The sequence below is a fragment of the Hylaeus anthracinus genome, unplaced genomic scaffold (assembly GCF_026225885.1).
Source record: "Hylaeus anthracinus isolate JK02 unplaced genomic scaffold, UHH_iyHylAnth1.0_haploid 12001, whole genome shotgun sequence".
Lineage (NCBI taxonomy): Eukaryota > Metazoa > Arthropoda > Insecta > Hymenoptera > Colletidae > Hylaeus > Hylaeus anthracinus.
The window spans coordinates 5,363,474-5,373,333 of record NW_026534348.1 but is presented as its reverse complement, the minus strand read 5'-3'; the positions used below and the strand labels follow the sequence as shown (position 1 = coordinate 5,373,333).

At 43.2% G+C, this 9,860-nt stretch overlaps 1 protein-coding gene across 1 annotated transcript in view; it reads left to right on the top strand.

The window, feature by feature from the left end:
* The window catches only part of LOC128890801 (serine/threonine-protein kinase MARK2-like), an 80,578-nt gene continuing 70,718 nt past the window's right edge, over positions 1 to 9,860 (top strand). The window contains exon 1 of the mRNA XM_054149664.1: positions 1 to 143. The gene's annotated coding sequence lies outside the window, so the exon portion shown is untranslated. The remainder of the gene's footprint in view (positions 144 to 9,860) is intronic.

Here is a 9,860-nt window from a genome sequence, read left to right as displayed (position 1 = left end):
GCGTAGGGGAAGAGGGTGCATCGTCAAAGCGTCGGAGGGTTTGAGGCAGTGAAACTGGCTGGCCTACAATGTCCGCTAGTATGCGGAGCACTCTGCAAACCGTTCCAGAATCAGTGCCGGCCGACCACGTCACGAACTCCAAAGTAAGTCCCAGCAATTCGGCGAAAGTCGGCGTACAGTTATGCTCCTTACTCGTAGCTCGTACTTCAACGACGAAACGGCGACGGGGACATTTCGAGCGCGAGAATAATTGTTCGGAGTGCCGGGAAGAATGTTTACTGACCTTTAAAGCGCATAGTACCTGGTAAACTGGTTACAAAAAGAGGATACGTTATGGTCCTTTACTGAGAATTTTTTTAATGAGAAGTAGTGCTTCCGTAGATTCTGTATTTATAGAGGAATGCCGTAGAAGTTTACTTTATTCAAAGCTACACTCTTTTCATTAATAACATTCCAAGGCACAGGGCTCTGCTATTATCTGGTATATTATCTGTTTGAGGTGTATATAATATTATTCTTAGCCAACGTGAATCGACAGATCTATTTTGTCAGAGTTTCATTTAGTCAGAGTACAATTATTATCGGGTCCCAATTTGATAAAATTAGCGTGATACTCGATTTGCGAAGCTAAACTTGCTGCGAACATTTCAAAGAACACGGAATTTCGTCTCGCGATGGAACGTGGAAATGGAAGGAGAACGAGTGGAACACTTTTTGCGAACATTAAGAAAAGATTACGGTAAAATAATCCCGCATTCAGAATATCCGTACGCGAACGGAAGGAGATGAGAAGAAAATCGTTTCTAACACTTGCAACATCGATGTTTCGACTCCCGTTATATAAAAGTTTCGTTACCAAATTTACCGAGTACCGTGCGCTTTGAAAGTCTGTAAATGCTTCGTAACGCCTTATATATTAAATTTTCGCTTAAATTTGATGATCGAGTTTCCACGAGTTTTCGAAGAAAAACGTAATGAGCGTCGATGTGTTAAAGCGACGCTAAAGACGCGACCGTTTCTCGACCTTTGAACATTCTTTCACCGATCGAGGGTTGAAAATGTCACGGGTGAGCCTGTGCTGGATCCACTCCTAACCCTGCGATCGATCATGCGCGCTACAACATAATGTCGCGGTTCGTTTATTTAGTAAATCGAATCGCACTCATCTGGTAATCGTGGAACGCGCGACTTTTGTAGATTTCGACGATACGTCTTCTCTTGAAAAACCTATTATTCGAAAAATTAGAAACTGCGTAACGTATGGCAACGAAGCACACGATACGCGCATCGAGGAATTAAAAATCCACGTTCTTTGAACTTTTACAGCCACGCGAAAACTGCTATCTCGGACTTTCGCGACAGCTTCCGAACTGTTCCAAGATAAGATCGACGGGTTGCTTTATAGTAATCGTAGTTCAGGATTAGCCATGGTAGACTTTGGTAGAACAGTTTCGATCTCGGATTTTGAAAAGAATTCAAAAATTAAACGTACAGATATGTGTCTAAATCCTTCAAGAGGTTAAAAAAACAAGCGAACCGAATAGCTTTTACTTTCATTATTTAATCATTCAATGGTCGAATGCTGTACTAAAAACGGTCGAAATTAAAATACGAATACGTGTAGGAATTCGCGACTAAACGTAGAGCGGAGAACTCGGCTGGAAATCGAATCGTTTGGCCCGGAACCTCGGGACCACCGTCGCCGTTTCGTTGATCAATAATGTGCCTCGTCACGCAAAACGTGTTAAAGGGGTATGGTTGAACGATTACGCTCGGAAAAAGGGTTACGATTGCGGTAACCGGGGCAGAGCGCGTCTCTGTAACGGGACGAAACGTCTGCGAATCACGGACAGAAAAACCGGCTGCGTAAAGGAAGACCAGATCGGTCGATTTGCAAGAATCGTTCCTTCGGTTGCCGTAAACGCAGCTCTCCTAGCGTAAACGCACTCACTACGTCGCTCGAAAGCTTGCAGTACTCTCTTCGATCTTCATAAAAAAGAAATTTCGTAAATTACCCAGATCGTAAAATTATCCAGCCGATCTGTTCGTGAAATACGTTTGAGGCGTTCGAGTAACATTAATCGATTCAAATAACGCCGGATCCAAGAGTGCTGCAAGCTTCCGAACGATTCGAAAGTGTTGCTCTGTTGCGACGATCGCGTGATCGATGCTTCGTGACGTCTTTGGTTAACGGATCGGGGTGTCGCAGTGTACTAACGCAATGCTTCCCGAGGAAACGATCGCAAAACGTAGCCGATCGCGATCGACTTGCCTCGCGGAGATCCCGTGCGCCGACGTAATAAAAGCCAGTGACGATTTTACTTACGTCGTTTTCAGATAAAGATAACATTTTTTTTTTTTTTTTTTTTTTATGAAAGTATAGCAACCGACGATAACGGGAAACGTAGCCAGTGAATGATTCTCGTAACCATCAGCTATTATTCTTTCGTAAAGAATGGTTTATCTTTTTTTCAAAATGATGTAAATCGTCACTGATTGTTGGACTATATCGATCGATCGCTTGGGTCCTTTTTTGCCCGTGCGGGACTAGTCTCCGTTTTACGGTTCGGGAACGAGTCGTGCCCCGATGACTCGACCGAACAGGTTTTCACGACTGGTTGCTTTCGAATTTTCTCCCCGTGCTGTGATCGCCGTGTACTTTATCGCGTGTACGCGAGCTTTCACGGAGAACCAAGGGGAAAACTCGACGATTCGTCGCGCGAATCCTCTCTCTCTCTCTCTCGAGGGAATCTTGTACCACCCTTGCGGTTGGATCGAATTTTGCGTGGAACACTATGTTTGGAGTGTAGAAACCGACTGTATCGATCGCGTCTGTCGAAACTCGCGGTCCACGGTTGGGTTGGGTTGGGTTTATTTTTGACTTAATTCGACCGAGTGCTTTCTCGTCGCTTTTCAATTTCAATATCAATTTTATCCTTTTACGACGATTTGGACATTTTTTAGAGTATTCTTCGGTATCGTAAATAGTACTTTAGGAATACTGTACTTTTAACACCTTATCAAACAGATAAGCGAGGGGTTCGCTTCTAATTAGTTGTTCGAATGTTGCATGCGGACAAGTCTGTCCACCTCGAGTAAAGTCGACGCGAGGTCTACGTCGGACGTTGGACGGTTTGACGACCGGTAGACCTTGAATAGGACCTCACTGGCCGAATATGGTTTCGGTAGTACGGTCGATGACATTGAACGATCCCCGTGGCTGCGCTTATCGGTGATTAAATGGCCAGGGGCCGCGCGTCCGGTGTTGGTTCGATTCGCGCGAGCTGTACGCGCGTTACCGATTTGGAAACGATAGCAGTTGCTGATGATTCGTAGGGATTGATTTCGAGGCGTGACAGAACTTTTCTGTATCGCACATTTACCACTGACGAGATCGTTAGCTCGCTACTGAAGCTTTTAATCGAGGATCTTGATCTTTAGGAATTCATTTCGAAGAAATGGGTGCAACTCCTGTACAATGTTTACACGAATCTTAAAGAGTTAGAAGAAGTTGGTTTTTAGCTATGCATTTGTGAAAGTATTGCTTAACAAAGAATATATACCGTTCTCTTTGAGCGTTCTATCGCACATGTATGACTCCTTAAGGAACGACACGAACGTCTAGCTACGTCTAGCCGAGCGATGAAAAATGCAATCGGCTGTTTTCAGCGAACGCTGTGTCGTTGATGCGACGCTGACCTGTATTCGCTGATGAGCTCGAGACGGATCGAATCGCCTCGAATTATATTGGTCGCGAGCTCAACACGGATCTAGTCTCTTTGAATCTGTGATAATTTCAAATGGTATCGAGTCTGTGATTTATATTTATTTTACGTAAATCTCACATATAGAAAGAAAATTGTCCTTTTTTTGGACTTTGAGCGCTTCAAAGGATCGATAAATAACGTTCAAATTAGTTTTCTCCCGTTACATGTGATAACAATTGGGAATTTAGAGAGGTAACAACGTCGGTCTAGTTGCAACTCGATAATGCAACGCGTCGTGCGTTCCTCGCGTAAGCCGATTATCGGGAAGCGGACGTTGCACGTTGACCTTGAGCAAGGTAACGGTACCGAAGAACGATATCTCGATAACATTAATTAGCGTCGACGAGGAACTATCAATGCGCATCTCGGCTAGGATTAATCGTTGTGATTCCGTTCCAAATCCGTCGACTCGGTGGTTGGAAACGCGACGTTTGATTTTGTGTAGGGCGAAGTCGCTCGATGAGAGGTACAGCTCCACAAATTTAACGTAATCCCTGAGGCAGCGACCTGACAACCAGCGACAGAACTGATCCCAGTTGACCAATGTCATCTTGGCCCAGATAATCAGCGTCATTTGACACTGTTCAAACAAGTCTTCGTTTTCATATTTGTTGCTGATATTCGTAATTGTTATTGTATCTTCGTGAAAGTATCATCGATGAATAGCCGAGGTCTTCCCGAAAAAGAAGAGCTCGAGCTTTCCAAAAATTAGTTTAACGACGATAAGATTAGTTACAATTGAAAGTAGCGGGAAACATGTTTATATTCATTTTTACTGAAAAAATATATTTAAAAAGTAGCAAAACCTGAAGAGCAAAAACACTGAATTGAATTATGAAAAGATCGAGGCGAGTCCAAGGATCCTACATCCTTGATCCGCAACTCCCTACGACCGCGCGTCTCGCGTTTACCGGTTCATCCTCGTGACTCGTCACGAGTACCTTATCACGACGAATTAATCGTCTGGCAGAACTGTATGGAGCGCTGAGTCGTTTGCGAACGTCGTTCGCGTACGACGAATCGAGTTTAACTCGCGTCACTCCCTCCTGTCTGTCTCTTTTTCCTTGGCGTCCTCCTGGTTTCTCTCTTTCCGTCGACGTGCCACGCGACACCGACGCGCTTAATCGTTGCGATCGTAATTGTTCTCGTTGAGCTCAATTCCAGTCGTTCGACGTTCGACGACGATCCTTAGACAGCGGTGGTTGCCTGTCCGGTTTACCTTGTTCCCCGCAACTCTCGAGGAAACGCACGTCGCGGCTTTTAGGTCGCGTCGATGAAAACCGTCGCCCTGCTTCCGATCGATCTCGACGCTTATTTACGGCCTACGAATCGCCGAGAAGGTATCGTTGTTTCGATGCAACGTCGCTAACGTTCGATTAGGGCAACCGAGCCGATACGCTCCAAACAGCCTGCTCGCACCGCTGGAAGTAGGTTTATTGACACGCCGAGCGTCGACCGAGTTTTTCGTGACTTTCCATCCACGCGAAACGACGTTATACGTAGTTGTCCTTAACGTTGTCTCGATCTACTAGTCCCGGGTTATATGGAATGGAATCTTTTCCTGATTCCGCGAACCCTCCTTAAAGCGGACCTTAAGTTTCATTCACCGGTGAAAAGATTTTCTTCGTTTCAATTACTAGCTCGATAAAGAAATAAAAACGTACGACGGTGTAAAGATGCCTTTCAAATTGGAAGTGTCGGCCAGCGGTGCTCGACGCGGCATTCAACGTGTTATAATGAACGAACAGAGGAAGTTTGCACACGGAGAAAAAGAAGCACGGTTCAATTGCGAAGCAGTTAAAGTAATCGCCTCGAGTTCGCTGGTGCGCGAGTGGATAAAAATAATTGGCGTAACCGATCATTCGGGTGCCACACGACGGTTCGAATATCGATTAATGATATCGCCGCAGGTTAAAGAAGGGAAAGAGGTTCTCGGGTCGGAGAAGACTTACCTTCGAAGTCGTTGGAAAGAACGGTGTTTTTTTTTTTTTTTTTTTTCGACGAGTATACTTCGAAGAAATTACAAAATCGCGATGAAGACACTCGCCCGTTGCTCTAGGAAAACACTGGTCTAAGGTCTCGATTCGTTTGAACTATAATAGAATACACGTGGAATTAGCACGTGCGAAATAAACAGCGAATTAATAAATATGCATCGCGTCGTATTGATTACGCTTAGGAAGATAACCCTTCGAGAAGCTAACTTGTCGCAGGATGCATCCACATTTACATAACTGGATTTAGCATAAGTCGTTGGATCGGTCTCGACGTGACGCGCTAGTACGAGATAGTTCGATGTACAATGCGCAGTGTCAAATTAATCAACTCTAAAAGTCGAAGGGACGAGCCGAGGCAGTTCGATACATTAAATATAAATATTAGGTCAAGAGCAGGGTCCCCTCGCTTTTCTATAATAAAAAAAAAAAAAAAAAACAGACCAGCAGAACAATATTTTTAACGCGTTCGATGGATTATCGATGCGCCTCGTGTCGCGGTAATCCGATTGACCGCGAACTTCGCAGACCCTAGCTGACGCCTAAGTTTAGCCATTTTCTTACACGTCGCTAACAATTTGTGAATTTAGTCCACGGCATTTCGCCAATTCGCCGGACCCTGGCGCGTTTGTAGTTCGCCGGGCCACGCACCTTTCGAGGAAATATCACGTGGATCCACGAAATTTCAGGATCCCCGTTTCCCGCCAATTACGAGATCACGGATGGAATTACGTCCACTCTCAGTCCTTTACTCATCTCTCGCTCTTTACTTTACCAACAGCAGATTAGTTTCCTGTAATATCTGCCTACTTTCGATGCTCGTAAACATCGAGTGACGCTATATTTTTACTTCGCGACATCTTCCAGAAGACATATCGAATTTTTAGAACTTTAACTATAAAATTTTAACTGTTACATGTTAGACACTTTTGTCATATGCAACCTTTTTTCTTTTTCTGTCTAGGAGTTATCAATTTAATATTCTTCTTGCCTTACCGGGACGGCTTTGCAAACAAATATTTTTCTTCGGGCTGTAAACTAATCGATCTTTCGCTCCTTACATACAATTTTTTAATCTCTACACCGATATCGTTGGACGTACCGACGGAGTGTCGGTTTCATCGTCGACGTTGGCGAATGTAACGCCAGATGGCGATCGCGGTAACTCTCTTCTCGTGTAACGCGAGAGACAAAGGCGATCGACGGTGCATTTTATTGGCTGCACTCGCACACGGCACACCGCATCGAACAGGAAAGGCTTTGCCGTAAACAACATAAAATTGCCCCGATAGAACCTTTCATTCGATAGTAAAAATGCTTCGAGTCAACGAACGATAGGAAACGCGAAAAATCTTGGCCAAACGACCCGTCGAAATTTATTTCGATCCTCCTCCAGCATTCGATTGTTTGACAGCAGTCGCTCGTAAACGACCGTGGGTGACTCGTTCGGTCGCGCATACGCTTCACTCGCGAACGAAAACAAACAGAGAGAAGTAATGAGAACGTAAAACGCTGAAACGAAGATAAACTGGGTGTCGCGAAGCGATCGAGACCTCTTTGAACCGAGTCGTTCTCGCGATTCTGAAACGCTGACGATTGTCGACAACACAGTTAACCCTTGGCGCTCTTATGACACACTCTGCTCGCCATAAAGTCTTATGACATTTACGTACGCGCTTCAAGTTTGGCTGTACCTCGCCATTCAGGCAATTTAGCTCGTGTACAGTACCGTTGTACTATTCCTATATGCGTAACAAACATATAATATTCTTACGAGTCATATTCTTACCGATACTCGTGAACGTACAGTGGGTGTAGAATGTATTCGTACACCGATCAATTTCGCAAAAAAAACTTTTGTGTGAAATTATACTTTCTCAACTTCTTTTTTTTTTTATAATCAATGATATTTTACATATTCTCGGAAGTCTCTGAGACAGATATAGTTCGAACAACATTTGCTAGTTAATAGAATTTGTGAAATTAACAAAAAAAAATGCGAAAAGTGGGTAAAAGTGTAGAGGCAATAAGTATTTTGTACGATTCTTATGACGAACCATTTACAGCAGAGTTTGTAACGTAAACACATTGGTTCATCGCTCCGTACGAATTAGAAAACATCAAATTTTCCAGTAAAGTACTTTTAAAAATGGCTCCAATAGAGGAATTGAAGAAGATCAATTCTCTTCATATCGAATAACTAATAATTTAGTTAATTTAATGCTTAGAAGAGTTACAATAATTATAAAATCAAAAGGAAGTCCCACAAAGGAAGTATTATATACGTATAAGTTAATGTAAATTTCTTTTGTTTTTAATCAAGTTTTAAAAATTAAACAGTTGTGCGAATACTTACTGCTTCAATATTTCTATCGATTAATTTTTTTCTTCTTAATTTCGCAACTTACATAAATAGCTATTTTTTTTTTCTATCTATTCTAGAGATTTCCGAAAAATATGTAGAATATCATTGTTTATCAAAAATAAGTTAATAAATTACAATTTTACATAGTTTTTTTTTGGAAATTGATCGGTGTACGAGTATACTTTCTACGCCCACTGTATTTCTTGCTGTACATATTACCAAAGAATTACTGATTTTCGCACACGACCTTTGTATATCGAGTAACGGGAGACATTTAGATGTCCTCTGTTCGTCACTCAAAATATGCCCTGGCAAGAAATTTGCCCGTATCTGGTTTCGACCCGTCGATGTACCTTCGAATCGCGAAACTTTCTGTGAAGCTGCAGCGGACAGCTGCTGGAGAATGGGGACGAGCGACGGACACCATAAATGGCAGCGCAGCCGTTCATCGAGAATCAATTGTCTCGGGTCTCGCGCAGCTCCTCGACGTTCCCAGAGATCTCGGTCCGGGTCAATTGTTTTCACGTTAGCTTCCACCTACGAGAACCCGTCGTTGCCATCGGCGTGCTGGACCACGCACGTCGACCACTATCCATGAAAAAAGAGATTCTCTACCACGTAGATGTGTTTGGTGGAAAATCACCCCAATTTTGCGAACGTCGAATTCGAAGATTTCAAAGATGACTTATTTTATCTTGGACAACTTTACTTGTTCAATTTCTTTCATTGTAGTATATTTACAGGTGTCTTTTCTCGTTTAATTTTACTTTATTTCTAAATTGTTTCTGTCTTCTATGTGTAGGTAGAATCCTCCCCAAAGACGTAGAAATATTCACTAGAATATTTAGATTAGGTCCGCCTTGACTTCCACGTTATCCAGTAAAACGAATACCTCGGTATTGCGAATACCGCGAGTTTTAAGTCATCGTCCATTATTTAAACAAACATTTCGTGCCCCTCGCGGACAGTCGATCGAGCTGAATTATTCCTCGGGTCGATCGGATCTCGATGGAAGCCGATGAGTTTTGAAAGACTAGTCGATTAGGTCGGTCGTAAAATTTCCTCTCGGTTTCGCAAGCGGCAATCTCGAGACACGACCGCAGGAACCCCGGCCGGGGATGAAGTTTTGCAACGGTAAATCTATCCGACGGAACGGGTTGCGAGCGATCGAAAACACGGCGAACTTCGTCGAAAGTTCCAGCGTCGCGGCTAATCGAAACGGAAAACGTTTCCCCTTGAGCGTAACAAAGCGTCCGCGTGAGTCTCTCGACTTTCATCGGGCAGGAGAAGAAAACTTGGCGATTTCGCCGACGGGAAAGGGAACGTCGCTCGCTCCATCACGCGTGCGCATTCTTATTTATTTATTTCAATTGCGAACTGGTTCGAACCTGTGCAACAATAAAGTTGATACAGTTTCATACGATTAACCTTTTAAACTCTCGTGGCGCCATCGCGGTGACACGTATCGGGTGTACAAGTTCGTACTGTTGCTTTATATTCAATCGTTTATAACTGTAGTTTCAGTTGAAACTCGTTGTTACATCGCAAACCTTAACCTGCTGGCCATTACAATTTACCTGTACGAATTGTCGGTAGCTAAATTTTTTTTTTTTTTTTTTAATTACTTTATTTAAGGTCACATCAACTACAGGGTTATTAGTGACCACGTTAATATCTACGATTCAACCGCAATTTATTCATTATTTCATATTTCGTTGATGTACCAGTATAATA